Here is an 18,997-nt window from a genome sequence, read left to right as displayed (position 1 = left end):
TTTGATCTAAAACTTACCAGAAAACTTCTTTGTACTCTTTGCTTTTAAATAAACGTGATTAAGAAGCTAAATTTTAAACTTCGTCACACAACGTTTGCGATTAAACTTTGCAGTGCACAAATCCGCACCTTTTTCTTTGAAAAATTCATAATCTTTATCATGATAAGAATAAAAACTTGAAGCAGGTGCCTTTGTCTTCAGAAATGTTAATACTGTAAAAATTTCAGAAAAGAATATTAAAATGGAACAGAGTTGTAGCGAGGTAAACGCAAAAAACGTGATTTCATTTTTTTTATTTTTAGGTTAAAATTGCGATTTTGACAATGTTTCCCACATAAAATTCAAAATAAACCTCATTTTCGTTTTCAGCACCCTTGAAAATAGAAAGTATGAATAAAATTAGCCATTCACCCCTCCGTGGTCAGTATCTCGAAAACTAAGCGCTTTTTTGAGGGTGTCCCTCTCGTGTATAATATCACAAAAAATTGTAACGTGATAGTATGAAAAAATAGAGGATACGGCAACGGTGTTACAAGTGATGGTCGGATCCAATGCCAAAATCTACACAGACATATTTGGGTGCACTAATATCCCAGATGTCCAAATTTTTATGATGCGTGCGCAGGGTCATAAATGATGATTTTTTGCAGGACTGTGGGAAAAATATTGACAATCAACTGGTAATATTGTCCGACAATTATTTAAGGGCACTCCAGTTGTCGGACGTACCAAAGTTTAGAAATCTGTATATTTGCGAAACATCCCCCTCCCGAAAATTTTCCGAAATAAAAAAGTTGTCCGACTCGGAGAGAGGCAAAAATTTTTTGTAAATGGTGGGCCCAAGAACTATTTGCATATATGTATTGATAAACTTATTCCATATAATAAGCCATCGGCCATGTTGGCAGGGCTAACAGATCAAATTGCTATACGCCCTATACATTTTGTATGTATCAGGTATTAATGGCGAATGATATAATATTACAGTGACATAAGATACCTGTCCAAACGTGAAGGTATGCAATAAAATGGTGCTGCCCATATATTTATATTATTAATTATCTATAATTTTATGATAATCGGGAATCCACATATACACGAGTAAAATTATTTAGTGTAAAACCCTATAAGAGAGGAAGTCTTCTTCTTAACGTGCCTTATTAAGTCCCCTGAATCTTGGCAATTAACACAGCAAGCCTCTCTCTGTCTTAAGTCATTTTGAACAGTTGTAGACTGTTATCATAGACTTTGATCGTAGATCAGACTAGCTAAAATTAACATTCACAACATTACTTACAACCCAATTCCTGACAATGCAATAACTACGGAATATTAAGCTCAATGTCTCATATTTTAAAAACTTTTCTGAGAATCATTCATACCTACATGACTTTTTTGTTACCAAAACCAGATGTAAAAAATCTTATTTAAAAAAAATTATTTTGAACATCTCAAACATAAGTTTTTGTTTTCAATCCTGTGTTTCATGTTCAATGTTCAATGTTCAAACATTAACATAAAAAAATTAAAAAGTAGGAAAAAGAACATATTTTGAAAACTATTGTTTACATTTTAATTCTTCCATTTTCTCATTTTTTTCTTCAAAATTATATATAAAAAAATATACAAGGAGAATTACTTTTCAAGTAGTTGATCAATTACGCAATACGCAGCAACACTCTTCCATGTTTAAATGGACGCACACTGTAATCTGTAATAGGTACTAAACCAACGTTACCAATCCAAAAAATGGTTACAATACTAACAACGTATAATTGGTCCAATAATAATAATTCAGTAAAAACTATATAACAACGTACAGTTGATTCATTCTCGAAATATGGCCAAGTATATCCCATAAAAGGATCCAAAGCAATAAATGGTTTTAATGCTTTCATGCTCTATATCACCCACCATGGACTACCACACATGATAATCGCAAATAGGAGAACTAATTCAAGAACCGCCATGTTAAGGATACTTAGAGAAAAAAAGATGACCTCTTTTTCTTTTTTCTTGGAGATTTCACTCTAGGACAGTCTTTGCAGTACTGGAGCTATTTTTTCAAAGTGTGTGACCGATCTAACTCCACTTTCTGGACTTTATTTCCTTTTCTTCCTTCTTTTGTTCGGATATGTCCTTCATTTCTAATGATATTAGGCCAGAATATGCGAACAACTCTTCGTAGACATTTGTTAACGTAGACCTACAGCTTGTCTGTAAAGGTTTTTGTCATTTTCCAGGTTTATCACCCGTAGAGTAGAACAAAAATGGCATTTGACTGGAATATTCAAATATCTTTCTCTTTGTAGTATACGGCCAGACCTCCAACCAGGGTTGAGAATGCTGACTGATTTTTGAGTTTTTCATATCCTCATACGTATATCGTCTTCTGTACCACCTCTTTCTGTTATCATACTTCCAAGATACGTAAAATTTTCCCATTTACAGTCTGCATGTTGTTTGGAAGCTTCATAATGTTACCTCACTTTCCAGCTCGCTGGAAAACGGTTTGTTTTCCACACCTCTCGTAGATATTATGGGGAGCAAAAATTTAGCAGTTATAATAGATGCGGATCAGTTTTTATTATTTTGGCAGCAATGTTGTCGGTTCCCGGGGACTTGTTGTTTTTAAGAGATTGGATAGCTATTATTATCTCCGTTTTGGAAGGGGCCTGGCTAGACATGCAAATCTATATTCTGCGGATTTTCGACAACTTCATCTGCGTTATCCCTGGGCGTGCCTAGCATCTCCTGAAAATCCTCTTTTCATCACTCTTCTTGGTAATCTGTTATAGTAAGTAGTTCACTTGGATCTTACAATATTAATAAAAGAAAATGGTAGTCAATTAAATAGTATTTTTTCTAATGCACACTTAATGCAGTTAACAATGAAAGAAATTACATTTCTAGTAGTAAAAACAGAAAATAGCGGTCAAGTCTTATGAATGACAGTCCGGGTATCACTCATACGTCTAATTACACATAAACACGACCATCTAGACAGCAATGAAAGCCGCGTATAGAGGCTCTTCCGGTGCCCCACGTTATATTTACCCCGCCCCCGTTTCATTATTGTCATTTATTATCAATTTAGAATCGGAGAGCGCAAAATTTTAATGATATACAATTTGTTTTACATTTGGTTTCAGTTTCTTTTTAAGAACTGGTGAATTGCGTGACATCATACGTACCGTGTGTTGAAAAACCATCTATAATGACACGGTAGTGCGAGTGGGAGAAATTGATGAATTAACAGGTAACTTTTTCTGTCATGCTTTGGGCTCTTTCTAATGAGGCACAAATGGATGCGTTTACTTTTTTACGGTGTTAAATAGACGGCAGATTTGTTCTACTTTATTACTCTATCATTATACAAAATACTCGAGTTTTTATTTACTTTCTTTGGTAATCATTATTAAAAGAAAATAATATTGGTCACATAAAAACCATAATGCCATAGTATCTCCATAAGATTAAGACATTTGGGAAAAAGGTTTTTTTATGTAGTTAATGTAAACTTTTGAAACGAAATAGGCAACATATGACTACCGCATTTTATTAACTGTTATAAGCTTAGAAAACCTTAGAAGATTATTATGCTGGATTTTAAAAGAAACTTTATAAATCTGTCCTTTGTATAACCTTCACTCCTTTAATCCTTCATATTTATTCTAATCCTTATTTATCCCCAATCAAGGGAATTGTAAACAAAAGAAACACAGACAAAAGTGTGATACTGGCTGAATCGAAAGAACGCCTATACAGAGACTTAACTCTGACAAGAAATTGTGCAGGGTGACAATTATTATAGAAGTCAAAATAAGAAAATCAAAATAATATCGGTTCACAACATTTTTATAGCTCTTCGTACATATTAGTAGGAAATATGGTGACGTATTCACGATAAATTTTACACAGTTTGGATTCCGCGATGCCTTAAGCATCCGAGAGGCTCTATTCGCTGTACAAGTGCTTAAGCAGTGGTACAGGGATGTCAACTGTGACGTATACATTTGAAGAGCTCAAAGCTAAAAGGATGATGGTCAATTTTTTGTCATTATGGAGATACAGTCGAACCCGCTTATTAGAATACCGGTTATAGGAATATCCCGGTTTAAGGAATAGAAATTTGAGTTTGCGAAATGGATTTACTAGCCAATAATGATCGGTTATTAGAATATCCCGGTTATAGGAATACTTTTGCTTGTCACGAAGGCTATTCCAATATGTGGGTTCGACTGTAATAGGTACTAATTTCTTGTACGTTATCTCATGTAAAATATTGTATGGTATCTAACTAAGCAATAAAGATGAAGGTGTACAAGCCATCCAGCTTTGAAAACACATTTTCTAGGCTAAAAGAATGAAGGTGCTACATAATATGCAGGCTAAAAGGATGACACTTCACCTAGTTCAGATTGCTGACCACAGAGGTCTCTGCTATTAGTGCTGTTTATTGTCTAGATATTTTGTTAATATACTGTTATATTTCTATTTGACATGAAAATTAAATTTTGATAATTATAAACAGAATTCAATTTAATATAAAATATTTTCAATTTTCTCAACCACGGGCATATAAATTTAGAACAACCTGTATACAACAAATTGTTATATGTAATTTTAAGGAGTGATTAGAAGAAGCTTACGAAACTCGGGACAATGCGCCGAGAATAAACAAAGTGAATGGCGCGTACCATTATCGTTGTTCGCGGAAGGTTCGATCATTGCTATGCTAAATAAGACTCAGTTGAAGTAGATAATAGGTCATTAAATTTTGTAAATAGTAGAAAGTAATTTTAGAATGGGAATTAACTATTTTTTTTGGAAATCCATTAAGCATATTTAGAAAGATTAAAAATTGGTTTTGAGGAATACTGCGAATGAGAGTTGGTGGTGGAAGGTTGATTTGTGAATCTGGAAGGGATATTTAGAAAGTAGGGGAATGAATGAAAAAGATAGATCAGAATGCTTTGAGCTGTCGAGAAGTGAAGTCCAGTAGTAGACGGTAGTGTACGGAGAGTGAGAAAGCCGGTGTAGTTCCGTGAGTGTGGAGTATCTATCGTGGAACGAGAGGTAGGCCAGGTTGAGAGTAAAAGAACCTCCTTGAGCCAAGAGTGTCCCGGTAGCTGATTGCAGTTTCGAAAAAGGTAGAATACAGCATCACGACAGAAGCAGGAACGGGAGCTATACGAGCTAGTTTTCAAAGGAGAACATTACTGAAAGCCAGGACGAGGTTTTGATCGCAGCCAAGGATAGCAGGAAACGGGTCTTGTGTGAAGACATTCTCAGTTCACCAGAAAAAGGTCAGTCTCATTTGTTTGGACATGAATGTATGGGTTTTTCGTATTAAATACCACATTATAAATTGAAGAACATAATAAATAATATCAGAAAAGCTTCATCAAACTTAAATAGAATTGTTGCTAATAAATCCTAATAGTTAAATGTTAATAAAAACTTTCAATTGGAAACCAAAAGGAAATAAGATTCCCATTTGTAAATGTTATGTTTAAGAATAATAAGATCTAGCAAATATTAAGCAGTGATTGCCATTTAAATAAAATAAACAATATTTTGATTATAATTGTAACCCATATGTGTGTATTATTTTACTCTTTTCTTTCCTATCCTGATTAGGAACCATTGAGAAATACTTAGAAGCCACGAGAGTAAGTAATTAATTTTATAATTCGCCCTGAGATTGAAAACATATTGATATGTGATCTGGTAAATTAATTAGATTATTATAAATGCATTGATTAAATTAAATGACATATAAGAATATTATTTCATATCAATAATCAAGATCACATCAATACATACCTGTGTTTATTTCATAGAAATATATAAATTTATAATTATAGTACTTTTTAAATTGATAACCCAAAAACAAAACCTATACGTTCCCTGTAAGTTACTGCATGAATTAGTATCCAAAATGAAATACCTTTTCTGTTAATTATTTGTATATTTAGTTTTAAAACCTAAAAATCTAATTTCTCAAAACTTGTTTTTTGGACCCTCGTCCTTTTAGCCCTTAGCTCTTCATTTGTTTTATCGAGTGAAAAAAGGCATTTGATAGATTAAAATATGTTATGCTTATATCCATTTTGAAAGAAGCTGCCTTAGATGATAGAGAGTTATGGTGGTATGTGGAACGCCATCTAATATAACTGGTATTTACTGTCACCCTGGGAGCTAAGGGTGGTAATACATCAGGTTCTTTTCAATGTTAAGTAGTTAAGGGAGAATGAAACATCTTCACTCGACGAACACCAAGTTTATTCTGATTTCTCATTGTATTATTTTTGACAATCAATGTGTGTTATTTTTACAAATACACGGGTTGCTTATTCAGCACCCGTGGCTCAAGGATTCGTACACTAAATATTTAAATAAACAATGAAGGTAAATGTTAGTCGATATTACACAATCTTGACCCAGTTCAATATTGGATATTATTTTACATCTATTAATTTATCTTGTAATACTTATGAAAATCTTTATCTCTCTTATTCCAGGACACCATCCTTCCCCTCTTTAAGATTTTTTTTTATCTGATTTAAGAAATGAAAAAAAATCTTAATCGGTATTAGGATAATTTCACGGTGTGTTTACCGGCTGGTTCCATGGTTCCAGAATTCCCAATTTTCGTCCATGTCGACGTGTCTCCAATGTCTAGTCTGGTGGGCATCGCAAATTCCATCTATCAGCTAATGCATAATATCTATGGGGGATAGATACTTTACCCCAATTTTCTTTTCTTCTTCCAGTTTCTCGTCGCTCCCATTGTTTGACTTTAGATTTACTTTTTCTAACTTAAGTTTCCCTTATTCTAATTTCTTTTTTTTTTTCATCTTCTAATTTCTTAATTAACTTCTTCTTAAAATTTACACTTAACTAATTACAATAACTACATAACAAAGACCTTCTGGATCGCCATATGGTGGTATGTGGAACGCCATCTAATATAACTGGTATTTACTGTCACCCTGGGAGCTAAGGGTGGTAATACATCAGGTTCTTTTCAATGTTAAGTAGTTAAGGGAGAATGAAACATCTTCACTCGACGAACACCAAGTTTATTCTGATTTCTGATTTCTCATTGTATTATTTTTGACAATCAATGTGTGTTATTTTTACAAATACACGGGTTGCTTATTCAGCACCGGTGGCTCAAGGATTCGTACACTAAATATTTAAATAAACAATGAAGGTAAATGTTAGTCGATATTACGCAATCTTGACCCAGTTCAATATTGGATATTATTTTACATCTATTAATTTATCTTGTAATACTTATGAAAATCTTTATCTCTCTTATTCCAGGACAGAGTTGAGAATCATATACAGTGCTAGTCAAAAGTCCGTACCCCCCTCGTATCTTTTGAACGGTTATACCTATAATAGTGAAATTTGGAGGGAGGAAATAAACGGACGTAAGCTCCTTAACTAGGCATGACAGGTGACGTAATAGTGACAGATGACGTTACAGAGCCACTGTGACCGATAATTTTAAATGGGACCTTATGGCAAGTGATACCTCGTTTGAACGGTATTCAAAATACCTATTCAGTCATACTAATTTTTATGAGTTTAAGTTGATTTTGATTTTAGTGAATAAATTAAATAAATATAATATTATAGTTTCGCATTTAATTAATAAAAATTCAAATGTCCGCCTATGGTTTTTTTGTCAAAAAAGTTGACGGTTTTCAATTCTTTAGTAGTTTTTACGTCAACGTCAACCTTTTTGACAAGTAATCATAGGCAGAAATTTCGAATTTTTATTAATTAAATGCGAAACTACAATTTTATATTTATTTCATTTATTCATCAAAATTAGCTTAAACTCAAACAAAATTAGTATGACTGAATAGGTATTTTCAATACCTTTCAAAAGAGGTATCACTTGCCATAAGGTCCCATTTAAAATTATCTGTCACAGTGGCGCTGTAAAGTCATCTGTCACTATTACGTCACCTGACATGACTAGTTAAGAAGCTTACGTCCGTTTATTTCCTTCCTCCAAATTTCACTATTATAGGTATAATCGTTCAAAAGATACGAGGGGGGTACGGACTTTTGACTAGCACTGTATAATTTATATTAAAACCATTAAAACTGCTAACATTAAAGTGAATGACCAGGTGGCAGAAGCAGTCTCCAGAGAGAGAGGAGTGAGACAGAGATGCATTCTACCCCCGGTGTTAGTTAATATGTACTCTGAACATATCTTCGAGCAAGCACTGGGAGAACTGCAGGAAGGCGTATTATTCAATGGAGTGGGTCTGAACAATATAAGATATGCTGACCATGCAGTATAGTTTTTGCAGATAGCTTAGGTGGATCTCAATACAAAAATGGCTAGGCCAGACATCCGTTCAAGTCCGAGATATCACAAGCGAAAAGTTTATTTATATACAATGTATTTTGCCGGCACAAAGTTATAGAGCGGAGATATTAACACTGATTCAAAAATCCGCAAATAAACTTGCTACACAACGAGCTACACAACGAGCCTTGGAATGTGCAATGTTGGGCGTGAGCCTGCGAAACTATAGAACAAACCAATAAATCTGGCAAAGATCAGGCGTTCAAGACGTCATCGAAAGAATCGACGCTTTTACCCGTTGTCCTAGGTGAACGACAAACGCGACAACGCGACACGACGCGACGAGAAAATATCAAGTAACGGTTGTATTTGTGTATGGCCTACGTTTTCGGGTTAATCAGTCTACGACAAGACGCGACGAAGTGCGAACTTGATTTGTTCGCGACGAGACACGACACAGTGAGACACCCCATTGCTTTTTTCAATTCAAATTATGCTATGCAATGGTTTATTAAATAAATAAAAACTAATAATAAATATATAGTACCAGTGTTTTTTCATTAACATACCTTAAAGTCAGTAACAGCCTCTCCTCAATAGAATTTGGTTTTTGAAAATTACTTATTGATAGTTTTTGATAGCTCAGTTATTAATACTGAGTTTAACAGCTGCAATGATATAATCGAAAGTGAATAAGCCACAATACTCTGTAAACCAACGTGGATTATTTCATTAATTTCGGATATAAATGATTAAACTCTCCAAATTTACTCGTACCAATTTTATGACATTTGTTGTCTTTCTTTTTCGTTTATGGAATTTTTTAGCTAAGTATTCAAAATACGAATTTTCTAGTAACACTGCCGTATACTTCCCCACACTTAAGAATAGGAATGAATAATTGACATCGTCACGTTTGTCCTGGTTTGAGTGATTGAAAGCGACGCGATGCGACGCTACATAAGCCACACGTCGCGTGAATTACTGGTCGCATCGCATCGCAACGCATCGCATCGCGTCGCGTCGTTTTCCGTCGCTCACCTAGGACAACGGGTTAAATGGAATTCTGCAGGTTCTAGAACTTAGCTAGGACACAAGATAAGATGGACGATGGACAAAACGAATCGTGGAATCAAGACCCAGAAACTAAAAAAGAAGACGAGGACGACCACCGACTAGATGGACCGACTACGTGAAAAATTAGCAGGAAACTGGCTGCAGTGTAGAAAAGATTAGAAAAAAATGAGAAGGGTCTATGCTCGGAAGTCGACGCAATTGGTTTTTGGAACTTTTTATATAAAAATTAATTCTTCTTCTTCTTCTTCTTCCTCTTTATAAGCAATTCTGCTTGTTCATTGGCGGATTGATACCTCTATGGAAGGTTGTCGCTCCATCTTTTGCGCGGTCGGCCGATACTTCTTCTGCCGATTGGTGATTTATCTCGTGCTATTTTGACCACACGTGTCTCCCCCATTCTGGTTATATGGTTGTTCCATTCTTTTTTTCTATTTAGTGTCCATTCGTTTATACACTGTACGTTACATTGTCTTCTAATATCTTCGTTCCTCTTTCGATCTCTCAGTGTATTTCCTGTAATTCTTCTCAGTACTCTCATCTCTGCCGTTTCCAGTAGTCTTTGTGTTGTGGCTGTATCGGGTCTTGTTTCTGATGCATATGTCATTATTGGTCTTACACTGGCTTTATAAATTCTTGACTTCATCTCAGTGTTAATATGTCGGTTTCGCCATATAGTGTTATTAAGGCATCCTGCCAATCTATTTGCTTTTTGTACTTGATTTCTCACTTCTTTGTCTAGGTCTCCGTAACTTGACAATGTAATTCCAAGGTATTTTACTTCCATTACTTGTTCAATACTGATACCATCAATTTCTATTTTGCATCTGATTGGTTCTTTACTGATTACTAAAGTTTAAGTTTTTTGAGATGAAATTGTCATATTGAATTCTTTTGCTCTTATGTTAAATCTGTGGACTAATCTTTGCAGACTATCTTCATCTTGGGCTATCAATATTGCGTCGTCTGCGTAGCAGAGTATTTTTACTTCTTTGTTTCCCATTCTATATCCTCTTCCTTTGTTGACGTTTTTGATGATTTCATCCATGATTAAATTGAAAAGCAGAGGACTCAATGAGTCTCCCTGTCTTATTCCGCTGCCTATATCTACAGGTTCTGTAAGTTGTCCATCTATTCTGACTTCCATCTTGTTATTTTGGTAGATGTTCTCAATAGTTTTTAGTTTTTATGATATCTAGAAACAGGAAAAATTAATTGGAACATATAAATCAAATTTTAATGATTGTTTCTATTTCTTATGCAGGACGTTCCTGAGAAAGTTTTTAATTTGTAGTAAAACTAGATCGCAAAATTCAAATATATAGGAATCATAAAAAAATAATGACTAGTGTATTCTTTACATAAACGTGTTCAATCACGCCCTCATCATAATTTTTTTAACATTGTATAGACACATTAAAAAATATTTCCATGACAATTACGCTATTAGCTGAAATATATTTTTTCGATACCGTTAAGAAGATATCGATACAATCAGCATTGTTAACGGTGTCATGCAACATCGATGAAAATTATAGTAGCCTTTCGCAACTCCTGCACACGGTAGGTCTAATTTTCAAGCCAACTTGCACGTTTTGAGCCTTTCAGGATCGTACTAGCCCAGATTATCTACTTGGGAAGCCGATTGATTATGATTACCCTTAAGCCAGATACCATCTGCTCTTGTCTAATGGTATGTATGAAGACAAAATTGTTAAATTTACTACTTTGTTGCCCATGGACAGTTATTGGTTTATGCCTTTTTTAAATGCAAGATTTGCTTTGGGCTGAGTAAAATTGAAAAATGTACATAATTGGTAAATACCATCTCTTTTCAAAAAATTGTAAATAGAAAAAAGGATCGTACGAAAAGTTTCTGAACCTTTTTTCTTACATGTCCAAGTTAAATATTATGTTTATATGGAATGAAGCCACAAATTATTGATTGTAACGAAAATTACGTGTTTAATTGCTGTGCCACATTTCGATTCTCAGTTTGGAAATCTTTTTCAATAAATATTATTTTAAAAATAGTAAAAAATATAACTATCTATTATCAATTTGTTAAGCTGGTTATGTTTTAGTCCAAGTACCTAATGAATCTTAAAATAGGACAAAACCTCGCAATTGTTACAGAATGGATCGACTTGCTTGAAAATTTGAGAATAAGTAGTGGATAGTTTAAGGATCAAAATCTATATCATGCCGAAAGGTGTTTTTATTATGGGGGTGGTTGCCACCCCATCTCGAGGGTGGAAATATTTTATTAAATTTTAATTGCAAAAGTTGGTAAAAACATCCATTCTTAGCAAAAAACGTTGGTAAAACATCCATTCTTAGCAAAAAACGTTCTATACATTTTTTGGATGAAATTGATAGTTTTCGATTCATTCGCTATCGAACGTGTTAATTTTATATCGGAAAAATCAATGTTTTTAATAAGTTTTCTGCTAATAACTCCAAAAGTTTTCGTTTTATCAAAACAACTTTACTTAACAAAACTGTACCCTTTAAAAAAATAAACAAAAGCGTTTCTTTAAATTTTCTTTAAGACCAATACTAATTGACCTATACTTTATTATATGTTGACTCTTCTTCTTCAAATGCTAAATATTGTAGTTTCAAAGTCAAAAGACGGGAAAGCTATGCATTCAGGACAACTTGTTTAAACTAATTTAAAGTACTTAAAAATATCTATGTCCATAAATAAAAAAAAAGTCTCTAGCTCGAAAATTAAGTGACTTATAATGAAAAGAATGTCAGTCCCTATTTGTTTCAGCGAAAAAGGGATCGCAAGCAACCCCCTAATCCAGCGTTTCTCAACCTTTTACCATTTGCGACCCAATTTTTGATAATTATTTTCAGCGCCCCCCCCCCCCCCCCCCCGTGGTACAATAACAATCTATTTATGCAATAATGATGTACCTTGAGTATTTTGACAGAAAACAGTATGATGTTTTCTGCACTGAAAACCAAAGCGTTCCGTATACTATTACCGTTTTCACATCCCACTTTTGCGAAACAGGATTTTCCGCGATGGCTGCTTTGAAGACCAAATATAGATCACAGCTAAATATAGAAAAAGAACTGAGAGCGTATATTTCTTATATTTCACCCTGTTTCGATGAACTTTGCTCTGCAAAACAGGCCCAAGAAAGTCTATAATTTACATTAAACTTGTTTATAATTAATTTAATATTCCCTGCTCTTTATAACTATAGCTCCTTATCAGTGTTTATGTGTATTTTATTTTTCATTTTGTCAGAATTTTGTTTTGATTTGACTTTAGTAAATTAGTCAATATTGTTGGTGTTTTTCTTTGATATGCTCACGGCCCCCCATTACTAAAAGCGCGCCCCCTAGGGGGGCGCGCCCCACAGGTTGAGAATCACTGCCCTAATCACCACCCTAATTGAAAATATAGTCATTGACCTTATATGGTCTTTTCTATTTATGTATTATTAATAGGTTCTAGAAGTTTGACCGGCTTAGAATGATTAGTTTTAAAAAAAATGGAGTTAAAACGAATAACGAATTTTTGTAGTTTGGAAAAAAATGGCCCTTTCTTCAGAATAGCAAGATTAGCATCAGAGATACGAAAAAATGTTTAAATATGAAATTGTAGCTTATTTAATTCCCAAGAATCTGGTTTGCAAAAATTTTTTCTACGACAAAAATTTAGTGAGCTATTGACAATTAAAACTTGTAATAACATGCAAAAACCACCTTTACCAACCCTTTCAAAGTCACCTTTTTTTGGCGACTGAGGATTTTAAAAAGATTTAGTATTAATAGGCTTATAGATCTTGTAAAACCGTACAAAATTATTTTTTACCAAACTTTCCAAGATAAAAAACAAAAAAGTTACGGTTAAAAAATTAATATATTTTTTTTTTGAAGAAAAAAGGAGAAATCCAATTGGAAGCATAATAATGTAAGGTAGCGGTGTTTTTAGTCAATGGTCTTATTAATTTTTATTTATTTATGTATTATTAATAGATTGTACAAGTTTAACTGACTTGGAATGATTCGTTTTTAAAAAACTGGAGTTAAAAGCGAATAACGAATTTTTGTAGTTTGGTAAAAAATGCCATTTTCTTCAGAATAGAAAGATTAGCATCAGAGATACGAAAAAATGTTTCAATATAAAATTGTAGGTTTAATTCCCAAGAAGTTGGTTTAAAAAGCAAACATTGAGTGAATCGTAAATGAGTAGGTATATCCAAAAACATTATACAAAACTAACACTTTCGATAGCGAATAAATCGAAAACTATTAATTTTATCAAAAAAATGTATAAAATATTTTTTGCTTACAATGAATGTTTTTATCAACTTTTGCGATAAAAATATAATAAAAAATTTCCACCCTCGAGATGGGGTGGTAAACACCCCCATGGTAAAAGCGCCTTTCGGAATCATATACATTTTGATCCTTGGACTATCCACTACTTATTTTCAAATTTTCAAGCAAATCGATCCATTCTGTAAAAATTGCGAGGTGAAAAGCTTCAGTTCCTGGCCTATTTATGTTTTTTAAGTTTATGAAAAACAACTCGTTCGTTATATTATAATTTTCGTACGATTTCGTTATTTCGTTATATTCTTTTTTGAAAACGATTCCCAAAGTCGAAATCGAAACGTGAAACAGCAGGTAGAAATATAATTTTGTTATAATTAATTTTTGGAATAAGCCCCCATATAAATATAATATTTAAAGTGATCGTATGATCTTATGAAAATATCAAGCAATATACAAATAATAACAATCTTACACACTACATACGACGGAATATGAGTATATTAGGTCTGGATCCCGCGTATGAAAAAAAAGTTGATTAATAGCAAGCTGAAAATTTGTTAATAGCTTAAGGGTGTCTAGTCAGATAAACTTTGATATATGGGATCACTGAAACAGGGGAAGTTTTAATTGTGGAACAGCTTAAAAATTTGGAACGGTCAGACCACGAAAACGTCGCATGTTCCGACAGAACTTCCAATTGATTTGTTACACTTTCATTAAACTCTCATGCAAAAATCAGACTGCTATTTATCACCTGTCATATTTCCTATATAGTCCATAGTCCATAGTCCCTATTTTTTTCAGCCAAAAAGTGATCATAAACAACCTCCTAATCACCACCATAATTAAAATTTGTCATTGACCTGATTTAGTTTTCTTGATTTATGTATTATTAATAGGTTCTAGAAGGTTGATCGGCTTAGGATGATCAGTTTAAAAAAAATGGAGTTAAAAGCGAATAACGAGTTTTTGTAGTTTGGTAAAAAATGCCCTTTCCTTCAGAATAGAAGGATTAGCATCAGAGATGCGAAAATATATTTAAATATGAAATTATACCCGATTTAATTCGCAAGAACCTGGTTTGCAAAAAATTTTTTACGCCAAAAATTGAGTGAGCTTTTGACAATTAAAACTTGTACTATCATGCAAAATCTACCTTTACGAACACTTTCAATGCCACCTCTTTTTGTGACCTCTTTTGTGTATTGGCCTTATTTATTTCTCTTTATTTATGTATTATTAATAGATTCTAGAAGTTTGACTGGATTATATTAATTAGTTTTTAGAAAACTGAAGTTTAAAGCGAATAACAAATGTTTGCAATTTGGTAAAAAATTCCATTTTCTTCAGAATAGAAAGATTAGCATCAGAGATAAGAAAAAATGTTTAAATATGAAATTGTAGGTAATTTAATTCCCAAGAACTTGGTTTGATAAAATTTGTTCTACGACGAAAATTGAGTGAATCGTAAATGAGTATACCATCGAAAAACATTGATTTTTTCGATATAAAACTAACACTTTCGATAGCAAATTAATCAAAAACTGTAGCAAATAAGTCAAAAAATGTATGGAACATTTTTTGCTTAGAATGAATGTTTTTATCGACTTTTGTGGTCAAAATATAATAAAAAATTTCCATCCCCGAGATGGGGTGGCAACCACCCCCATGGCAAAAGCGCCTGTCGGCATCATATATATTTTGATCCATGGACTATCCACTACTTACTCTCAAATTTTCAAGCAAATCGATCCATTCTATAAAAATTGCGAGATGAAATGCTTCGGTTCCTGGACTATTTAAAACAATAGTAGAAAGCTTCTCACTGTGTGGCTCAGAGAGGTGGCTGATAAATAAAAGAATGGAAGACAGAATAAATGCAATGGAAGCTGGAGACAGAAGAAGCTGCAGACTAACGCTAACGGAGAAAGTATGGAATGAACGAATTAGAGAACTAATGAATGTGAAAGAAACACTAAATGACGAAACAGAAAAACGAAAATTGCACTGGATGGACATATGCGAAGAATGAATGAGACAAGAACGCGGCTGAGAACTTGTAAATGAAAACCAAATAAAAAGAAGAAAAGAAGATGTACTAGATTACAGTGGAACGACAGTAAAACAGCAAATATATCACTGAAGAAGATATAGATCCGATCAGAAGAAATGGGAATTGGAATATGGTAAATGGTAAACAGCTGTGTGCTGTGTAAAGCTACGCAGAAGTAAGTAAGTAAGTAAATTGTACATAGGTATTTCAAATTCAAAATGAAATTCCCACATTTTCAAAATGTCAAATCTCGTGTATCGATATACTATCTCCCTCTTGTCCTCGCCATATTCCGTTAAACACTTGGGTATTTATAAAATCTTTGATTTCACACTGCGGGATATCAACCAACCCCTCCATCATGACAAAATAAAAAATCCGTGATAGAACACCCCCATATTCACCACAAAACCGGCAAAAAAGCAGGCCGGCGGCCGCCATGCTTCGTCACTACCGTTTAACCTTTTGTGAAAATCAACAACCGGTATCAAATTACCTCTGTAATAATCGGTAATATCAGACCGCCATCCATTCAAATCCTCCACTTTGGAACAATGGCAACAATGCCAAATAACAATCGACTATCGTATGTACTTTTGTCTGTCCGTCAGAACCATAAAATTATACTGTTATTCGATATCAATCGGAGCAAGCTGTGCTCCATGCTGAATCGGGATAGGTAAATTACATGGACGTAGAAAGGAATCTATACGTATAGGACAAAAAAATGTCGGCCCTAAAGTATTTTCCTATGATACTAAAATACGTTATTTATTTCTTTATTGAAAATTTATTATATTTTAGTAATAGTTCTAACAGTTCTAAGAGACATTAGCTTGGACATCAAAGACGTTCGTATAGTTGCAAATTTGTATTTGATCCAAACAACATCAGTTTTAGTAGACGGCTTGGAATCACAGGCTCTTAATATTAAAAGAGGAGTACGGCAGGGAAGCCTCTTGTCGCCCCTGCTTTTCAACGTTTTACTCCAAAAGAGTTTTCAGAGACGCACTTTCTGAAAAACAAGAAGGAATAGTTGTGAACGGCGAAGTCATCAATAATTTGCTATACGCGGACGAAATTGAAGTCCTAACTCCTACGCAAGAAGATCTGCAAACATTACTTGATAGTGTCGTTGAGAGCTGTTGGGCAAGCCGCACACCAAAGAAACATGAAACGAAAAACATGAAACATGAAACGTAAAACATGTTTCATGAAAATAAAACACTGCTAAACAAATATCTTATATTAATGAAAGCTGGAACCCTAGTACAGAAATAAAAAGTAGAATTGCCAAAGCAAGAGCAAGTTTTATGAAATTTAAGAAAATTCTGTGCAGCCATGATCTAAATTTGGAACTTCGCATAAGAATGGTCCGATGTTATATATTCCCAGTACTACTTTACGGGGTTGAAGCATGGACACTGACAGAATCGCTTTTAAAAAACCTAGAAGCATTTGAAATGTGGGTCTACCGCCGTATTCTGAAGATCAGTTGGGTAGAAAGAGTCACAAACGAAAGGGTTTTGCAACGTTTGAATAAAAGTTGCGAAGTAGTGAACACGGTAAAAAGGCGCAAATTGGAATACTTTGGTCATATAATGCGTCACCCAGAAAAATATGACATACTTCACCTTGTCATGCAAGGTAAAATAATGGGAAAAAGAAGTGTGGGCCGCCGTACAACTTCTTGGCTTAAAAACCTACGCCAATGGTTTGGGAAAACTAGCTCTGAACTATTTCGTGCGGCTGTAAATAAGACAATGATTGTTAATATGCTGGGCAACATGAGAGCCAACGATCGACAAGCGGTCTCGGCACCTTAAGAAGAAGAAGAAACAAATCTCAAAGTTCGCCTACCAATGAAACGAGTGTGATTCATGCTCATGAAACATTTTTATTTTCGAAGAGTTTTATAAATGGCCGGACGTATATTTGTTTAGCAGTGTTTTATTTCCATGAAACGTAATTTACGTTTCATGTTTCTTTGATGTGCGGCCTGCCTAAGGAAGCAGGTCTGGATCTGAACATACCGCCAACCAAAATACTCGTAATAAGTAAACAACAGAACATTTATGTAAATAATACCAAAGTTAAGCAAGTTGATCAAACTGTTTACTTTGGATATCGGTTAAATTGAAACGCAGAGAATCACGGTCATATTAGATCCAGGATAGAGCCGGCCAGAACCGCTTTAGAAGGATGTCCAAGGTATTATGTATGATCATCATCATCATCATTATACGTAGCGTTACAACCCTGGGTAGGTCCTGGCTGACTGTACAACTTTTTCCTATTTGTTCGGTCTTCCATCAACCTAGGCTCAAATGGAATGTTCATTTTCCGGAGATCTGCTTGGATGTTATCTCTCCATCGTATTCTGAGACGTCCGAGTGGTCTTTTGCCTGTGGGAATCTCCTCCCATACCAGTCTTACAAGTCTCTCGTTATGAAGTCTGTGCACGTGGCCTGCCCATGTTAGTCGCTGTAATTTAATTTCTTGGACAATATCGGTGTCATTGTAGAGTGCTTTTAATTCGATATTGGTCCTGATCCTATACTGGTTTGTGTTAGTGTCGTAGTGAGGTCCGAAAATTGTTCGTTTAAAACGTCTGAGCTTTTCTTCGTTTGCTTTAGTCATGGTCCACATTTCGCATCCATATGTTAGTACAGGTCTCACGATGGATTTATAGATTTTGATCTTGGAACTTCTTGTAAAATTTTTTGATTTTGTAAGCTTATCCCGTCCGAATCGATTTGCCGATTGGATTCTGTCTTTTATTTCTTCAGTAACATCCTTGTTAGCTGTGATTACGGTCCCCAGACGAACCCAGATACTTAAAACGTTGTAATCTTTCGAAATTAAAGGTGTTGACCGTCAGATTTTGTCCTATCCTGTCTCTATCTGTCTCTGTATATGTCCTATCCTGTCTCTATTATACAACGAATATTTTACTGTGCAAAATAAGAGGAACGAAAGTAAATTGCAAGTTACATTGTTGTTTATTGGAATAATTATTAGCGCCATTTACTTTCGTACTTCTTATGTTGCACAGTAAAATATTCGTTGTCGAAGTAATCCAAAACAGGCGTATGTTAGTGGAATGGCCCATATGTAACAGAGACCTAAAATTGGCGTTGAGGATCTGCCTAATTTACTGGGACATGTTCTCGGTCTTACTTTATGGTGTCGAGTCTTGGACTGTGAATAAAATCGATCTAAATCGC

The sequence above is a fragment of the Diabrotica virgifera genome, chromosome 3, assembly GCF_917563875.1.
Source record: "Diabrotica virgifera virgifera chromosome 3, PGI_DIABVI_V3a".
Classification (NCBI taxonomy): Eukaryota; Metazoa; Arthropoda; class Insecta; order Coleoptera; family Chrysomelidae; genus Diabrotica; species Diabrotica virgifera.
This window is presented reverse-complemented; position numbering follows the sequence as displayed.